The 20,131-nt window shown below is 37.0% G+C and overlaps 1 long non-coding RNA gene across 1 annotated transcript in view; it reads left to right on the forward strand.

Annotated features, from left to right (window-relative positions):
- LOC147825750 (uncharacterized) overlaps window positions 1–20,131 on the forward strand; it is a 346,984-nt gene that overhangs the window by 204,264 nt on the left and 122,589 nt on the right. Inside the window, exon 2 of the long non-coding RNA XR_015440485.1 lies at window positions 2,196–2,275. This is a non-coding gene — a long non-coding RNA (uncharacterized LOC147825750). The remainder of the gene's footprint in view (window positions 1–2,195; window positions 2,276–20,131) is intronic.

A 20,131-nucleotide genomic window follows, 5' to 3' on the forward strand; every position in this document is an offset into this window, starting at 1 on the left:
AATTGGTTGGATTCTCAGCTCCACAATCCTCAGTTACCAAAACCTAATGATAAATATTGACTAGCGCAATAAGTCATCTGTGATGTGAAGGTGTCTGGCTACATTTTAATCTGCCCAACTGAGAGGACGATGTGGAATGAGAGGTAGAAGACTATGGGTAGCTCTATTTTCTTATTGGTCCCTGACTTTGAGTCTACTTTTGTTTTCATGGAGACTCGATTTTCATATCTCAGAGTCGATGATGATAGTTTCTGGCTCTGTCCTGTCTGATGACTTTGAAATAATTATAAATGCATTAATCTCCTTAAAAACTGTATGATTCTAGCCATTGATGTCTTTCTTGGTAGCTTTTCAGATTCAAATGAAATGCACATAGCATATTTTGGGTTTTCTAAATGCCTCTGTGATTGTCAGTAAATACATGTTGAGTTGAGTTGAAGTCAAATTATGATTCATCAAAACTCAGCCTTCTCATGCATTGTCTTTGATCTACTTCAAACATTTCTTAAAAGTCGTTTTTAACGCATGAACATTTCCTTCTTCTGGGATCCTTTCGGCATTAGGTGCTGGAAGAGAGATTTTTGTGCAATAATGAAAGATAGTGCTCATTGCAGTGGTAATTTCTGTTCATTTCTTTTACATTGCCAATTAGCTGTTGTGCCAAAAGAGTGCTTTTTAGAAATAGCATTAAGTGCTCCTGGCTAGGTTTATAGAGGGCTAAGAACTTCCATGACGTAAAATTTTCTCCAGGGGCCCCATTTAAATGGTGCTTTATTTTTCCCCCCTTTTAGTTTCTTCCTCCCATAGCCTAAAATAATGTAATGAAAGTTTATATTTTCATGCTGTACATTTTGTACATTTTACATTAAGCCAACTCAACGATAGTCAATGAAAATTATTTTGAAGGCTCACAGTGTTTAGAAGCAATCAGTGTGATAAGATACTATCTCTGCCATTTCCTTCCTTTGAAATATTGAGCAAGTGACTCAGTCTCCCTGAAACTAATAATTCTTTCATCTATGCACTCTTGTCAAAAGTAGAAAGCATCAGGCATAGAGTACACAGCATCTTTTAAGTGATCAACTCATGTTAGTTTCTTGAGAAACATTTCTTGGAAAATGTTGAAGGTATTGACTGAATTGATATCTGTAGCTTTGGAGGAGACAGTTAAGGCATGAAGATTAAATGATTGCATTTTTAGGATCAGAATTCTTTCATTCTTTAATTTCATTTTAGCAAGTTTATTTTTTCACTTTTTAAAATTCATCCTTTTTTATTTTGGTTTAGTAAATGCTAGAGCAAGACAGAATTAAGATAGTTGGAAATGATTTGCTCATTTACTTCATAATCTGCTATTGACATGTGTGATATTAAAATAAGTCATCTTGAATTATCCTTGTGGTATTGAAATAGATGAGGAATATTGGAATTATCCAAGTCTAGGTAATAGTAATGTTCATGGCAATATTCTTTTTTTACAGTTTTTATTTTTTATTAGTACATGTTTGCATTATATAATGATTACATTCCTTGTGAGAAGTTGGTATATGTACATAACCCATATTAATTTTTATTTTCACCCCTTATTTCTCCCCTCCCTTGAGCTTCCCTCCATCTGTTGATCCCCCTTAACATTTGAATAAAATCTGTCTTCCTACTTCCTATTATCTATCTTTTATTTTGCTCTTTATTTACATTTTAGGTATCTTATAAGAGAAACCATGTGATATTTAAGCTTGTGTGTCTGATTTATTTCAGTTAACATTATCTCAAGGTGCATCCATTTTCTTGCAAATGACTCAATTTTATTCTCTTCAAGCTCATATATCCTTAGTAATGACTCTGAAAACTTTGTATTGAATTTCCCTTTAAATATAGAAGGGCTTAAACTTTGAAAACAAGAGAATATTATTAAATAACCAATGCACTTAGAAAGTTAGTCAAAACCCCAAATGTTTTGAAACCTAACACAAACCATACCTAGATTTTCTGATATATTTTTAGCTCCAGAAAGAATAGTTTTTTAATCTCTTAATCAAATTTCTTGAAATTTCCATTTCTAAATAAATGAAATGATAATAAATAATGTGCCAAAAATAGAATAGATCCATTTAAGGGGAAAACTGGAAATTTAATAAAAAACAAATGTGAATTTGAATAAAATGGAAATATCACTTATCTTCTTTGATTTTCAGCTCCAAATAAATGAAGCACTGAAGTAGGCACCAATCAAAGTGCCCTTGGTTGATTTAGATCATTGAGCTCTTCATCCATGGTAAGCAGACCACATTCATTGGGGGATTAAGTGAGCTCTGGGGAATTTAAAGTCTGTTAACCAGACCATGACTGCCTATGCTGGCATAGAATTTCCTCCCGAGATCATCTTAATTTATTTCATGCTGCCATTCTTTCTTCCTTACATGGTCTGAGAATGTGTAATTCTGGATAATATATGGAATAATTGATTATGGCCAATTAGTTAGCAGTTGACCAAGAAAAAGCTTAGTGTGTGTCATACCCTGAGTCATATCCAACATGATCTTCAATCTGAAAATAATTGTAATATTGATGCAAAAGAAGTAATTTTTTAATAAGCAGTTCACAGCAGATCACAAAATTTAAATAATGACCACTACAAGGTCATTGAGAAGTTCAGTCCAATGGGCAGAGCATAGAATATCAATAGTAAGAATTAGGCTTTAGTCTGAATTCCACCACTACTTTGCTTTCTAGCTCTGGATAAATTATTCCATTTTGATCCTTAGTCACCTCACCTTAAAAATGGATGGCCAGAGGAAAAAAAGGTCAAGTAAATCCCTAAGATATTGTTATATATATTTACTTATCTATCACTTGTGTAGTTTTTTTTTCTTGATGGAAAAAATCTGTAGTACCCTGAAAGAGTCATTAAAATGGGATTAAGACTCATCAAAGATAGGCTGATAAAAAGGGGAAATTGTGCAAATGCATCTTGCTAAGATAGAGAACAGGTCTTCTAACTTGTCAATTTTGATCCCATTTATGGCAATCAGTAGGCTCATACACGTGGTACAAATGAATTCGAACTGACAGAGTTATGCTTTACTAAGAGGAATACAGTGTGCTCCATTCCGTTTCTCTCAAGGAACTATTAATTGACTCACAAATCTATGAACTTAGAAGGAGCCAGACCCTTTACAGAGAGGTGATGCTATACACACTCTGCGTACCTCAACAGTCTTCACCTTTCTGAGGCAAACAGAACTTTATTCAGAAGGGTCACATGTTACTTTTTAATTACCTATGTATTGAAGTATTACAAATATGTTTAAAGTAAGATGAATACTATGTGTGTATACTTTAATGGGTTTTCATAAAGCAGAAATCCATGCAACCAGCATCTAGATAAAAAAGTAGAACATTACTAGCATGCTGGTCCCACCCAGTCACTAACCTCTACCTACTATCCTAACTACTAAGATCATATTAATTTTGTCTGTTTGGAATATTTGTATTAATAGAATCATAAAGTATGTGCTATCTGTATTTGCTGTCTTACTCTCATTATGCTTGTGAAATTCATGTTGTACTTTTCTTGCTGTGGACATATGTACAAGTTTCTTCTAGGTATATACATTGAAGTAAAATTGATGTGCCATAGGATTAAGCTTTAGTGCCTACTAATCATGACCAGTTTCTCAAAGATGAGTGTTAATACATACATGGAGCAATTAGAAATTTCATATACTAATGATGGGCAGTAAACTAGTCACTTCACATAGATACCAATACTTGTCTTCTTCATTTAAAAAAAATTTTTTTTAATTTTTGGTACAGGGGATCAAACTCAGGACCTTGCACTTGTGAGGCAGGCAGTGGAGCCACTGAGCTAAATCCCCAGCCCTTGTCTTCTTAATTTTAGCCATTCATGGATTTCTGGAAATATTATTTTGTGATGTTAATTTCCATTTCTCTGACAACTAAACAGCTGAGCAATTTTCATGTTTGATTTTTATTATTATCTTTTAGGAGGTATCTACATAATATCTTCTGGACATTTTACCCCATCACACATATTACAGTGTTTTACTGATTTGTGGAGAGTTTTACACGCTCTCCTTTGCTACAGAAAATGCATTGCAGATCTCTTCTCCCACTTCTGTCACTTGCTTCTTTGTACTTTATATGACATCTTTTAGTGAAGAGAACTTCTAAATTTTAATATAATCTAATAGAATTTTCTTCCTTTATGATTAATGTTATTTATGTCCAGTTTAAAAATTCTTTGCCCCATCTATGATTATGACGATATTCTTTCATGATATTTTAAACCTTTCTGTTTAGATTTTCAGTATATCTGAGACTGATTTTTCTTACTGTGCAATACATAACTAAGGGCAGACTGTTTTTTCCTCATGTATATATAATTGATCTATAATTTTAAAAGACCATTCTTCCCCCAGCATAATAGTTTCCCCTCTGCCACAATAGAGTGACTATATATGCATGAGTCTATTCCTAGATTCTCATTCTGATCTTTTGATCTATTTGTCTTTCTTTGCCAATGATACACTCTATTAATTAATGCCATTTTATTATAAACTTGATTTCTGGTCATGTAAGTCTTCTAGATTTGTCATTGGTTGTGATTTTCTTGATTCTCTCCTTTTCCCATGAATTCTAAAATCTCTTTGTTGATATCCTTTAAAAAATGATGTTTTGTTTGGTTTGCATTTTGTTTGCATAGATAAGTTTGAGGGAAATTGACATTTGAATGTAAATCTTCCAATCAATGAACATAGTATATCTATTAGTTTAGTCCTTCTTTTAACTCTCTCAATATACTTTAAATGATTAATATAAGTATAGGAATCTTTCACATGTTTCATTAAATTCAGACCTACTTATATTTGGGGGGGGGGTTGGTACCAGGGATCAAACTCAGGTCCTTGCACTTGGGGGCAGGCAGTGGCACCACTGAGCTAAATCCCCAGCCCTGACCTACTTACATTGATGGTATTATAAATAACAATTTTATCTTTTGTTATTGCTAGTATTCAGAAATTAAATTTTTTTGTATCCACAATATTGCTAAATTTACTATTAATTTAATGTTTAATATAAACTGACAAATGAAGGTGATTCATGTTACTCAAGGAATTCAAAGAAGCTGTATAAAGAGATGCTGATAGTTCAAAAGTGATGTTTTTAAGGGCAGTCAGATTTGATTTTAAACTGTCTTCTGTCTTCTGCGAGGTGGGCAAGTCATCCAATTTTCTCTTCTGAAAAGCAGAGATAAAATGGTACCAACTCTGGCTGTTATTGGAACATACTAAAATAATGTTAAATGTTCAGTACAGGGCCTTGTAGGCTGGACTGTTGACTCTATTAATGTAAGCAATTACATTATTATTTGACTTATTAATGTAGGCAATTGTAATTATTAAAGGTTTTGATATCTAATAATTTTAAGCCTATGCTTCCTGTAGGTCATATTGATTTCCTTAAAACATTTCTGATGTTGTAGAGGCAGTCGAAAAGTAAAATGCTCCTAGGTGATAGAAATGTTGCGCACATCCATTTTCAGACTAGTGTATTTGTATGGGAGACAGGGAAGCCACCCACAGAGCACTATCACCTTCTCCTCTTTATTTCTTGTCCTTTAAGTCTGTGGAGAGAACAGCAAGGTGTTTTTAAATTTGACTTCTGTCTCCTTAGATCTCAGTCCTTGTCTTACCTTGGTTCTATTTCCTGGAGTACAGAACTGATTCTTGACTCTTAATTTCTTGCCTCACTTTTCTAGTTAACTATTCCTAGGATCAAGAGCATTCATCCTTCAATCTTTACTAATCTAGACCTTATAAATGCATAATAAGCAGATCTGAAATTTAAAATATGAGAGCTAAATTGTTTCTGTTACCAAGTACAAGTTTATTGCAAGTTCAGACCTAACATGGGTGTGAAGTGAAGGTGCTGTGTACCCTGTGTGTGTACGTGTGTGTGTGTTGACAAATCAACCTCATTGATTTGAAAATAAACTGTAGTGATGTCATATAATCACTCTCTTTGTCTGCTCAACTCTATTTGGAAAGGTCCAATTTAGTCATGTTTTCTGGGCATTTGCCTAAAGTACAGAGGCATACCCAAGAAGAAATCACAGTATTCACTACTTGAAAAAAATTTTAAGAGGTTTCATAGATTTCTCTTAGCCCTAATGCCTTTATTTTATATGAATATAAAAAGCAATTGTATGGATTATGTAGACAATTCTGTAGTGAAAAGAAGTGACAACCCAAGGTAAATTTCTTTAAGAGACCATTTCCTTTGTATATAGTGAACACAAGGTCTGTTACAGCCTTAACTCATTTTTTACTAAGTTGTAAATGAACTTGATTAACTATAAAGAACTTTATACATAGCACAGAATTAGTGCAGCCATAACTAAAATTTTATTTTTGAAATCTAGGTAAGTGAAAGGGTCATAAATTAATTCTGCTAATGACCAGCCTCTGCTGAGGTTGAGAGAATAAGAAGATTTACTCTTAGAAATAAAGCTTTACTGTTATAAAATTAACCTACCATACAGTTCACTATTTAAAATACACAAATCAGTAGTTTTTAGTATAGTCATAGATATGTGCAACCATCACAACTTTAAAACATTTTCCTCATCAGAAAAGGAAACTCTCTATATCCCCATTTTCCATCTCCTCCCCTCTCCTCCACAGCTACTAATATTTCTGTCTTTATAGATCTCTGTATTCTGGACTTTCGCATGAATAGAATCACACAATATGTGGACTTTGGTAACTGATTTTATTCACATGGCAAAATGTTTTGAAGGTTCATCCATCTTGTAGCATATATCAGTACTTAATTCCTTTTTATTGCCAAACAATAGTCCATTGTATGGATATACCATATTTTGTTTATCCATTTGTCCTTTAATAGACATTTGGGTTGATTCTACCTTTGGTTATTATGAATAAGGCTGCTATAAACAAATGTTTATATTTTGAGTATATTTCTACGAATGGAATTGCTGACTGATATGGTAACTTCATGTTTAATCATTTGAGGACTTTCCAGACTGTTTTCAAAAGCAGCTGCACCATTTTAGACTCCTGACAGGCCTATGTTTTTAAAAAAAGATCTCAGAAAGTACTTGTTTTAAAAACCAAAAAAAAACACATAACCTATATTATAGCTGAAATATGTTTACCATCAGCCAATCATTATAGGGAAAAATAAACTGGGAGATAGTTGATACATGAGCTCCTGAAACACAATGTGTCTCTTAACTGGGGTCTCTTTGGATGTGAGAGAGATTCCCCTAACAGATTCCTCCCCCACCAAAAAATGCTTCTGAGAAAAGCACTCATGGCTTAAATTAGGTTAGAATGTTCCAGAACTAATGAATTAGGACATGAACTCCCCATTTCACATGGGCCTTAAGGGGAAGCTAACATCTTTTTTCAGAGAAATAAACTTTCAAGATGAACTGAGGAAACTTCGGGCAAAATGTTAGCCTGATGTTAAGATTCCACTTAAGCTCAAAGTTTTTTGAACTGTGGTTTGGAAGAATTATTTCTTTTGTGTATAAGGGAAGTAATTAAATTTGTAAAGTGTGCAGTGGAAAGAGGATCTGATAGAGAACATTTACAGCTGGAGGGAACATTTCAGCTCAAACTGAGGCTCCAACCCTTTCAAGAATCCAAGTTCATTATGTTTGACTGGGATGGGAACAGTGTCTTACATTTTTTAAGACATAAAGAAAAGGATTGTTTTGAGATCAAAAGCATTTGCATTGTGCTTGTTTTTCTTACTGCATTTAGAAAAATTAAAATGGTTTGTTCTTGGATACATTCATGTCCTACAAGATGATAAATTAATTATATTCTGTTTTCTTCTATAAATTGCCATCTCATATGGTAAGAAAATTGGTTTCCCTCTTGTTTTATGTTTGGGTGAGAGATGTAAATGCAGCAAATTATTCTAGAGTTTTTTCTTTTGAGTGAAGAGTAAATTATGTTCCCAATGAATGTCTCTTCACTATTAGTTAAAATTGATTAGAAGTGAAATGTGGCAGGAGAGGTACTCTCATTGGTATACAGCATGGACTATAATTTCACTGATCTCTAAAGCAATTGTTCCTGTCATATTTTTTTAAAAAGTATGTTGGAAAATGATGTTATAAAAAAGACGGAAGCCTTTTCAGATGTTTAAAATCAATTTTTTATATGTCTTCTAAAAGACATATTTTAAAAGAATTATTTTCCGGGCCGGAGATTTAGCTCAGTGGTTCTGCCGCCTGCCTCGCCAGTGCAAGGTTCCGAGTTCGATCCCTAGTACCAAAAAAAGAAATATTTTCCTAGCAACTAACACCATTAAGCCATTCAATGCAGAAATCTGCATCTTCATACAGTGCTGTGTTAGCTAAAACTAAATGTTTTTTCTTCTTTGACATTCAAATCTTGTGTTAGTATGATCAGAGTTCTACAAGAGTAAAAGGAAAGTATATTTATTGTTCTCATGCTGCTCAAAGTCAACAGGAAAATTTTGAGGACAATATGAAAATCGACCAGCCTCCCCTTAGGCTTCCTTCCCATTGGGCTGATATAAAGGTTCATGCAGTGGCAAAATCAGGGACCAGAGGGACAGATTCTAAGTGGCATGGGGTAGTCAGAACAAATCCACCTTTTTATTTTAGGTCCTGGGGATTGAACACAGGGGCTTGCCCATGGAAGGCAAGTGCTTGACCATTGAGCTACACTCCAGCCCAACATTCGTTTTCTTTTCTAATTACACATACCTTTTAGAAAGGGTCATATTTACGAAAGAGTTCTTTGATTTTGATGTGATATTTTACTTGAATATTTGCATGTTTATATTTCTTTTTTTCTCTTTTCTTTTCTGGTACCAAGGATCAATCTCAGGACCTTGCACTTGTGAGGCAGGTGCAGTGCTGCTGAGTTAAATCCCTGGCCTGTATGTTTATATTTCTGTACTAAACAATTTGACTTGTTTAAGGAGAGAAAGGGAGAGAGAGAGAGAGTGTGAGTGCATAAAGATGCTTACCTGACCCCGTCTCTGGTGTGCACTTATGTTAGGCTTTGTGTTTTTAAGTAGTGTTGGAAGCATATCGAACAATGAGGCTTCTGGCCTTCAAAGAACTTAGCTTTCATCATATCTTTGGGAACTTTTATAGAATTATAAGTTAATGATAACGATTGCTGAAATTTGTTTAATTTCAGATGTGAGTTAAGCTCTATGTGTATAATCCTATTTATTCATTAAAACACAACTAAGGTGTAAATATCTTTATTCCACTTGTTTGATCCTCATACAGATGACTAGACAGGTCAGGATCTTTGGATAAGGTAAATGGATTTTTCCAGTGATTCTCTCATACTATTATTAGCCACTAAAAAACAAATAATCCAGCTCATTTACTCTATCAAAAAAAGATCATAATCCAAAGTGAGCAAGGAGGTATTTGATGCTCTAGACCGATGTCTTTCCAACTCCCAAATCACTTTATCTTTATTATTTTACAGAGATACTTCCTGTTGAGTTTCTCATTTTAAATCTATAATTACTATGAAGAAAACCATGTCAAAACTTTGAAGGTCTCTTCTTGTTGAGCAGTCAATTCTTATTGCTAAAAATGTTCCTTGGATTTAATCAGGTGAAAGCGGCAGACTGATCTTGAGGGTACCTTGGTATAGGTCCTGGAAGGGAGAGGGTTGAGGCACCTCATCCCCAGCAGGTCCTCAAGCCTGATGATTACTGAGTTCAAGCATCAGAAGGTCTGCCACCTCTTTGCCCAAATTTCCTTAACTGCCTGGTTCTCTTTATTGTCACTTACCAATCTGAGGCTTTCTTTCAGTCTCTGTTACAAAATTTTCTTCACTTGCTTATACTTTAATGTTGCTATTCTTCAGGCTGCTGTACTAGACCTTTCCATCCCAATATCTCACTGTCCCCTATATAATTATACTCATTATGCTTTCTTCCTAACCACACCAACCTGGTTATCTTCATCCAGAGTTCCCTACGTTAGCAAATGTATCCATCATCCAATTGGCCAAGTAATAAAACCAAGAATTCATCCTTTTTTCTTCTCTCTATGCTACATCTCATCAGTACCATATTTTGTGAATCCTCTCTCTTATTTCTCTCCTATAGGTGTGCACGTTTATCTTCTGATGATCTACATTACTCCAGAACCATCTTCTCTTACCTGTAGCTCTTCAGAACCTATCCGTTGGTCTCTCTCAGCATTTCCCCCTTCTTCTGTTTCCTCACCTGTTCTCTTTCCTGCTCCATTATGGAGTTTTCACTATTGTGCTGGAAGAAATGTGGAACTTTTCTTGCCCCTGTTTAAAAATCACCAGTGGGGGCCTGTTGTTGTTCGCATAAAAACTTACATTCTTCAAAGAGTCCTGCAGGGTTATACCCCATCTTCCTCACTCATATTGTCTTTTACAACCCATTCTTGCTTTCACTGCCAGCTCTAGTCAGCAAATGCAGGCACAATTTTGTAAATAAATAGAATGGACCCGTTCCCAATTTAAACACACCAAATGGGTTGAGGAAATATTTTACCTTTTTTTATTAAAACTAATTGTATATTTAAAAAATCATATTCTAATAAAATTTTATTAAAGTATAGAATTTTAAGGGCTAGTTTCCTCAGGCAATGAGATTATGGCAAAGTCATCCTTAACTTGACAATGATTCTCAAAGTTTGGAGTGTGAAAGAATCTACTAAAAATAAATCCTTCTAGTACCCAGCCATTAATATTTTTATTCGATAGAGTTTTAGGTGGGACCGAGGATTCTGCTTTTTGATAAGCCTCCAAAGATCACAGTTTGAGGCAGTGACAAAGGTTGCAATATTGTCCCGTTTTTTTCTGGGGGGTTGTCCAATCCTGACAGCATGGAGATCACTGAAAAATACATTTGCTTTAAGCTTCTTTTTATCCAACCCCTTTCATCTTTCATGTGTGCTGTAACTAGTTTTCCTGGATAAGAGCTACATTCCTTACTGGTTCAGCTCTATTCCTGGCACAGGATGGGCTTAGTTAAGGTTTGCTATTCCTGGAATCGTAGCCTCCTTGTACTGGCACAGAGCCTCTTCCTCATCTTTCCTCAGGACAAAGGTGGTTTTGTGAAATGCACAATACATGTATATGATAATAAACTTACTTTTCAATCATATCTTCAGCATATTCTGAAGTGAGACTTTCCCTTTGTTTCTCTCCCTCTTGGTCATTTATCTCACAAATATTAAAAAAGTCTTTTCTGTGCTCCCAGCTCTGTGATGGACACAGGTGACTCTAATAATAAGTCAAACTGGATCCACTGGTAGAAGAAACCAGGAAATAAAACCATTGCATGACACATTTTTAATTACACTTACGGAAATGCTACAAATAGAAAAACATAGTGTGTTGAGAACAGCAAACACCGTAAATGTAACACACACACAAACACACCCACGCACTGTAAGATTTCTCCTCTTCTTTAGTTTCAGCAGCTTTGTAGGGAAAAAAGGACTGCTTTGACTGAGACACTGCATGATGTTAGATTTGGCAGTTGATCAAGAATAGCATTGGTTTCATGAGGTGTCCTGAGTCTTCAAATGTTCTTTAGTGGTTAAAGAGAAGTTCTAGATGGTGACACTTTCCTCACATTTAATTTAAAAGAAATAACACCAAACACAACTCCTTTTCTGTTATAATAATATTCTGTAAGACAAAATATCTTTGAGGGAGGTTTAAATCTATACTAGCCACCATATGTGCTGTTTTACCAGCTTAGAAAAGAGCATTTGTTATCTGCTATGCTGTGACATCTTCCCCTTCTACTACACAAAGCTGCAAAAAGGCAGATGGACTGTGTGTGTGGTTACACATTCAGGGAAATGTGGCGGATGTTCTGCTCTTATTCCTCTGGCATGGTACCATTTTCAGCCTTCATAGTTCACCATGAGGTCTGCTGGTGTTGACCCCTCTCCCTTCCAAAGAAAAGAGTTGTATTTTGGGGGTGCAGTGACTCAGTATTGTTGGAAACAAATCTGCACAACTAAATAATAATAATAATAATAATAATAATGAGGTAACGTGTCATGTCTAAATACTTCCTTTCATGGACATTTTCACTTTGCTGAGGACTCTGTGTCCTGTACAGGTGTGTGCCTGGCTGAGTGGAGTGGTTGCAGTGGGAGCTGCTGAGACAGCAGGCCAGCACCTGTGCTTGGGACCTTAGTCCACAGCAATGGCTTCCTTGGAAGCTGGCTGGCTGCCAGTCTCAGTGAGTGAGCATGCTGATTTCTAAATTCAATGCTTTGCTGAGCTGGAATCAAAGGTCTCAGAAGCAAAGAGCTCTTTTATCTTTCTTTCTTTCTTTGTATATATTCAGTGAGGAGTCCGCTGGGAATACATGAGCAACAAAAGGCAGATTTAAAACACATACAGAGAGTTTCTGATCTTAATTGTCTAAAGCTGATATGCACTGTTGATTTAAATATTAGTGTTGGGCTGCACATTAGTTTGAATAACTTTCTACCTTACCTGTTGAGTGTATTGTTCTCTTTCTACAGAATTACAAAATTCATATCTGAAACATGATTTGGGGAACTAGAGAAGTCAGATTTTTCTGGGAAATTTGCTAATAATTTATCATAATTATGTGTTAACTATCACAGTGAGGTAGTTCCCTAAAAAATGCAAAGGATTTTTAAAATGGAAGCAGCAATATTTTACTGTTCAAGAATCTGTTGGTCAAAAGAGGTAACAAGCCAAATAATGTGGGCTAAATCAAAAGATACATTTATTCGAAAGTCCAGGAACTGAAAAGTCCATGAGGTATGGCTCAGTCCAAGAGTCCAGGGCCCCGTCTTTCTCTTTTCATATCCTCACTTCCCTTTGTTCTCTGTTGTCTCATTACTGGACACATGGGGACTCCTGCCAGCTGAGGTTGCCATGTCCTTACAGCTATCAGATGCAGCTTTCTGAGTAGCCCTAGGGCTTGACTCTGATTGGCCTGATGTAGGTAACATCACTAGTCTTTTTACCAATTACTGTGGTCAAGCAGATGGAATATGCACATTGTCCAGGCCTGAATGACATGAGGTGAGTGGATCAGTGCCACCTAAATCACATGGACAGCAACTTCAGGATGCATCATTTCCCAAAGGAAAACCATCTTGCCATTTTCAGAGAACAGCAAAATGGATGCTATCTAGACAATAACAGTTAATGTCTGTTAATCATAGAGCACCCAAGAACCTCTTGCAGGGTGTCTTTCCAAGTCTTTCCTTGGCCAACTAGGCCTGAGTCACCATGTCTTCTTTTAGATCCTTGGGTACACTGAGCTTTATCTCACCCAACATCTCCTCACTGGCCCTACATTAGGTAACTCCATATTTCCTGAACTCCCTTTCTTGCCTCTATTCTCTTATTATTTCTCTTCCCTCTTTCTAGTCTATCTTGGGTGTGGATTTCTTCACCCTTCTAAGCTCAACCCATTTGTTACGTCTCTCTCTGCAACCCACACTGATTTCATTGCTCCCTTTTCTGTTTCTCATAGCTCTATTGGAATAGCTGTGAAGTTGTACTCCAGTTAACGATATATAAAGTACATTGGTTTCCCCAGCTAGTCCGCCTGTTCCTTTGAGAGTCTGAGCTGTGTCTTTTGTATTTGTATATAATTAACTGGCAAAATCATACCAAAACAGTTCTTGAAGATATTTTCTTATGGAGATAACTATTTTCAAAATTATCTTAAGAAGTCTTCTTAGAGTAGGTAAGTGAGCAAGTGCTTTACATACATTATTTCATCTGTATCTCACAAAATCCTGTCAAAACTAGTATTTATCATCTTTCCACTCTATATATGAGGAAACTAAGGCTCAGAGATGTTATGCAGCTTTCCCAGGGCTACCCAGTGACAAGTTCCAAAACTGTAATTAGAATCTAGATCTCCTTGACTCCAGAGTCTGAAACGTTAACCACTGTACAAACCGTGTCCTAGCCTGAAACCAAGTTTCTAAGTGGGTAGTTAGTTGTTCACATATCAAAGGATGCCCTTAAAACACTGCTGTTTCCTCACTGTGCTCAATCCCATTCTATCCCCGTCAGGAATAAATCCTGATTTCCGGATATAGAATTTTCCAAAGCAGTAGATTAAGTACAGAAGTATCTACGGTCCCAATTTTTAAAGCACCTTTATTCCTTACGTGTTGTTGATTGGTTCCAGGTCAGCTGATGCATTCATGAGCACCCTGCTCAAACGATAGAGAATTTTTTTCTGTACAAGCCTTCCCTAGAGACTATATTTGCTTTCTTAGGTAAACAAGGCACTTTGACTTGCATCCAGTAGGTGGCACTACACTTTCCCCTCCTGGCTAAGGCTCTCATTGGATATGGATCTGTTTTGTTGCTTAAACTGAGGAAAGGAACTCACAGAACGTTGTTATATGGCTTCCTACAAGCCAAATCATTCTAGATGAAGAAGAGATCCTCCCTAACTTGCACTCAACCTTTTCTCATCTGAGAGCAGAGCCTTATGAATCACATACTGGTGTGGAGGTGCAACCAGACCCAAAGTGGCAGTCTCCATAGACCATGCTCCCAGCTGCTGGCTCTTTGACACTGTGAATTGCTTGAGCCAATGAGAGTGGTGGACAGTAGACCTATACAGATGCATTGCAAGGGCTTAGAAGGAGAAATGCCTCACACTCAAATCTGGATTTGAGTGGTAAACTGGGCTGGGAAATTCTCTTCTCTGCATATTCAGAGCAGCTCTTTGCCTGGATGGAGTACAATAGCAAGCTCTTCCACTAACATTTTATAAATCTCTTCCAATAATCCAAATCATTCCAGAAGCTAAAAAGGATACAAAGATGGAAATAGCATAGTTCTTATATTTCAGGAGTTTACTAGCTACAAATAAGGAACCCATTGATTCAGCCAGTACTGGTTGGGCACCTACTGAGACACTGGGAATAGGGTGCTGGTTCACAAAGGAATGTTTTCTGCCCTGATGGAGCTTGTGGCTTGGTGGAGCACTAAACAAGCAATGAGACGTGACTAGTATGATGCCAATTGTCAGAATAAAATAACATAAATAAATAAAATACCGTGGGACTACGTGGTAAGATGGTTTGCGAGAAGGTGAATTGTATAAAGCCTTCTGAAAGAAATTATTTTAAGAGGAGAGTCAAAGGTGAGTTGTAATTAAGTGGGTACCATGGAGAAAGAGGAGAAGAAAAACATGTAGAGCATGTGATGACCCAGAGGCAGGTTGAGATTAGGTACCTTCGTAGAACTGAAGGAAAAATCTGTGAGGCTGGACCTGGGGCGTATGGGGGCTGACAAGGAGAAAAATGACAGAAGATGGGCTGAAGAGATTGATAGGCAGGGGCAAACAGTCCAGAGCCTTGTACAATTCCTGCAAGGGATTTAAAATGTATTCAAGTGCAAAGAGTACCATGGAGAGAGAGATTTGGGGAAAAATGACATCATAACATCGTGGGCTCATTTGTTTATTCACTATTTTTTGGATGCCTGCTATGTACTAGTGTGTAGGGTGATAGAAACTGTAACAGAGATATAAACTACAAGGAAAAATTTTAAAGTAATTCTGATTTAAAACGGAGGGAGTCAGGAAAGTGGTCTTAGAATGAACAAACAAAAAGTTGTCTGAGGATCTGTTCTAGGCTCCAGAGGTTCATTGGTGGCTTAGACACAGTTGTCATCTCAAGGACTGTTAGGTGTGTTGCTATTGGAGCAAGGCTGAGAGCATTTGGAGATGAGAGGAAGAGGAGTCACAGTCAACTGAAAGACCTGCTCTGGCAGACACGAAAACTGTGGTCCGTGGAAGCAAACATGGACAGATATCCATGTTCTTTATTTTTTTCTTTATTATTATTATTTTTTTTTTTGGTACCGGGATGGAACTCGGGACCTTGCACCTGTGCGGCAGGTGCCAGAACCACTGAGCTAAATCCCCAGCCCCTATCCATGTTCTTTAGTATTTTATTTTCATGTTCATGATCCCATTTAAAAAAAAATCCTGTACCCCAATAAAAGGAACCAAGAGTCCAAGGAGGAATTGCTGATTCCAGGTCTGAGGAGAAAATGTACAAAATGAACATGGGCAAATTTTTCATAGCAGATAGCAAAGACACAGTCAGAGACTGACAGTTTCCTATCCAAAGGACACAGAATCAAGCTGGAAGAGGTTCTCAATGACAGCAGATGGGAAAATTTGAACATCAAAACAAATAAGCTTGGATTAATACAGAAAGCTCAGTGAGTTTATAAATATCTGCAGGTTTATAATAATAATGAAAAAAGATAGCCCTTCCCATTCCCCAGAAAAATCCAAAAAACACACTGATCAATATTGGAAGTAATTTCTCTCTGAAAAAATTAAAGTTAAATAATTAAACCTTTCTTCTTTCTTTCTTGGATTAAACAATATCTCAATGTGACCAAGTAGCTGTAGCTACTAAAGTGTTTATAAAAGAATTTCAGTTAATAAATGAGAAAGAATTGAAGAAATGACAGAACTGAAAAATCACCATTTTTGCAATTTCTAATGAAATAATTTAAGCAAAGATTATTGATGAATAAAGGTACGTTAATAATGTACGGAAAATTTTTCAATGGAGGGATCAGGCTCCTTGTATCTGAATCCTCTGATCAATTTAAGCCAGAATTTTTTCCACTTGAAGCAAAGTGAAATATGTAACACCACCTGTGAGGTATCCTTGATAGAAAGGTCAAACAAGCTTGGACATAATTGAACCCTTAGAGCTAAAACTTTGTTCACAGGGAATATGCATTGTCGAGAAATCAATTAAATTCCATCATGAATAAACAGGCAGAAAAATGTGAAAGAATGTGAAATTTTCTAAACCATTTTCTTCAGCTAGACAATAGATTGAAAAAATAAAATGATGGCAGATCATTGCTCTGTATTCAAGGATTTTAAGGGAGATCACCACACGTGTTGTATAGATCTTGTTTGGATACTGTTTTTAACAAGTCAACCATCAAAAGACACTTTTAATACAATCAGAAAATGTGGATATAATGGATTAAAAAATCAAAGAATCATTGTTACTTTGTTAGGGTTGATAATTGCACTATGATTATAGAAGAAAATATCTACATTTTATAGAAATGCATACAGAAGGATAGAGAAATGGAATGGCATGAAGTCTGAGATTTGCTTGAGAGTAATTAGCCCAACAAGAGAAGAGTTGGTAGTAAACGTAGTGTGGCAATATCCAGTCAACTGCTGAATCTGCGTGCAGGGTACAGGCACTTGTTACATAGTTCTACATTATTTTGTATTTGAAATTCTGCAAGAAAATCCATGCCTTTGAGGTAGAGAAGGCATGAACACACAGGCAATAGAGCTGTTGCTTTATAAGCTCGACTTTTGGTATGAGATCACATAGCTAATAATAATCACAAAGCTATGATTAGAACCCTCAGTCCAAGTCTAGTGCTCTTTCCATAACATCTCCCACTTTGCTTTTCAGGAATGCATTCAGAGCCCACCCTCTTTGTCCCAGAAGGTGGCTCTACTCTTGGGAGTAAGCAGCCACCATTTTTCTTCTTAAATCATGACGATTTCCCTAGAACCAGAAGAGTGCTGTGGTTTAACAATTGGCTCCTAGAAAGAGGCAGTTTCCTACCACTGGTTAGATGAATAATCAAACATTAGCAAGTGATTTGTTCACTGACTAAAAGTTAGACAAGGCCCTGGCTTCTGGCCTTTTTAAAGCCCCCGGCAAGTCCCAGGTGTGCTGGTCACACGCAGCATGTTCCCGCCTCCTCTTGACTCTGCTTTGAGCACAAGTATGAGAATAGGAAATGCTTTAATGAGGGGATTTCAAATGCATACCTGGTCACTTACAAGCAATGCTGTGGACAAAAGTTCCCATTTAGCTGATGTCTATAATTTTCTTTTCCCACACAGTTCTGGGAGGCTTTCTCTGGATCCGCAAAAGGTGGGAGTGCTAACACAGCTGAAACCTAACTAGCTCTGTTTTCAGTAGAATAACACTAACTGGCATTGTTGCCCACTGTGTGGCAGGCACTCAATGGCTTTCCAAAAGTTAACTCATTCAATTCAAAGAAAATTTTAGTTGAATACAAGAGTCTGGAGCACTGATTTCAGAAAACCTAAGGCCTAAGAGAGCATTGAACACCCACTCTTCACTTTTTCTTCTCCAGGACCCCAGGGAGGATGGTTGTAAAGCTACAAGGCACTTGAGATTCTGTAACCATGGATGCAACTGCAAGGCTGGTACTCAATAGAGTTTGCGCATTATGGAGCACAAAAGCGAAATCTGTTTTCTTTGGTTATAAATGTGCCTGTGCCTAAATGGTAATGAAATTTGTTAGATTGTGGCTTTGTAGGCAGTGGATGTTACCAAGAAGAAAAATCACAGGCTGTTTGAAGAAGTTAAAATATGATCACTATAATGTAAGTTCCAGGGGAACTAGGTCTCTCGCTTACCATGGTATGCACAGCACCTTTCCTAGCTCAGAGCAAGTACTTGACAAGTCCTTATACAGTGAACAAAGGAAAGAATGAATGAGAATTAATATGCTTTCCTTAAAAGTGGCCCAAACATTTGCTTATTCTATGCCAACTAAACCAGAATCAGGCAAGCAGTAATATGGAATTCTGTTATTTATGAATTATAAATCATAAAAGGCATAGATTCTTCTGTATGTTATGAATTAATTAGTATTCCTCAAAATTTTGCCAAGTGGCTAAAATGTGAGCATCGTCCCTCTCATTCACCCTGTGAATTCAGTTATTGCTGTAAGATCACCCTTTCCTAGCCCAGAAGCTTACCTGCTAGGTCTGGCCTTTTGAGGTTTATTCCAGTCTTATCACCTTCAAACTTATAGAGTACTCCACACATTACTCTGTATACAGTTGATCTTTTCCCACACAGGCCCACATTTCTTTAAACTCCTTACTAGCTACAGATGACTCAGAAACGCTCAGCCTGGCAGTTTCCGTGAATGGAATCCACTCCCCAAAACCCATCAGTCTTTCTAGTCTGCCCTAAACTGGAATTTCTGCTCTAGCCAGAGAAGGTTTGGTCCTTAGCTCCAGTCCTGGCAGGCTCAGTTAGGAATTAGGCACTCAGTTCCTTCATTTCTCCAAAAGCTTAGGAATCGTGTGTTGCCAGAAACTCCCCTGTGATGAATCATACTTGCACATAGGTTATATATACACGGTTGACAAGTGACATTTCTTTGTGAGTATTTCTATGTGAATTCCAACTATCTGATACGGTATGTGCCTATAAGGAGGATCTGGCTCCTTAGCCTCCTCCTGTCCTCTCCTTGCTCTGCACTTGTATTAGCTGGTACCATGAGGAAATACCACCGACTGGGCGGCCTACACAACAGAAATTTATTCCATATAGTTCTGGAGGCTGCAAGTCTGAGATCAGGGTTGTCGAGAGGCCTTTTTTCCTGGTGGATAGATGGGCACCTTCTCGCTGCATCTGCACATGGCAGAGCTCTTGTCTCTTCCTCTTGGACTAGGGCCCCAGCCTTATGACCTCAGTTAATCTAAATTATCTTCTAAAGGGTCTGTCTCCAAATACAGCCACCTTGGTGGTACAAAGTTCTATTCAAAATATAAATTCTAGGGGACATGCTGTTCCACCCTTAGCACCTCCCAATGGCCACCGATCATTCTGGTTTCTTCTGCCATATTTAAGCCAAAGTTTAAGCTATGAAAATCCCCATGTTTTATTGTAATTGGTCTGAAACCAGAAAACTCAATATTGCAAATTTCTAATGAGTTTGATTTTCAGACAATTTTTATTTGTGCTGTAGCGGGATCAGAGAGATCGGACACTTTATCCAGTTTATAGTAATAATGTCCTACCAGAGCAGCAGCTGAGCCGTGCACTAGGTGCGCCCACCGTGGCATCAGACATGAGCCTGGTCAAAACGTCCAGCCTTAGTCCTCTCGCCAGCATTCCCAGTCTTCCACCGATTTCCTATTGTGCCAAGGGTCTCAAACATACTTTATAATTTATATATACAATAAATCTGTTTTCTTTTTCCTCCTTAGAATGTAACCCAGCAGTGCA

Source organism: Heterocephalus glaber, unplaced genomic scaffold (assembly GCF_053883595.1).
Source record: "Heterocephalus glaber isolate CG9 unplaced genomic scaffold, H.glaber_assembly_v1.0 deba00001497, whole genome shotgun sequence".
NCBI lineage: Eukaryota > Metazoa > Chordata > Mammalia > Rodentia > Bathyergidae > Heterocephalus > Heterocephalus glaber.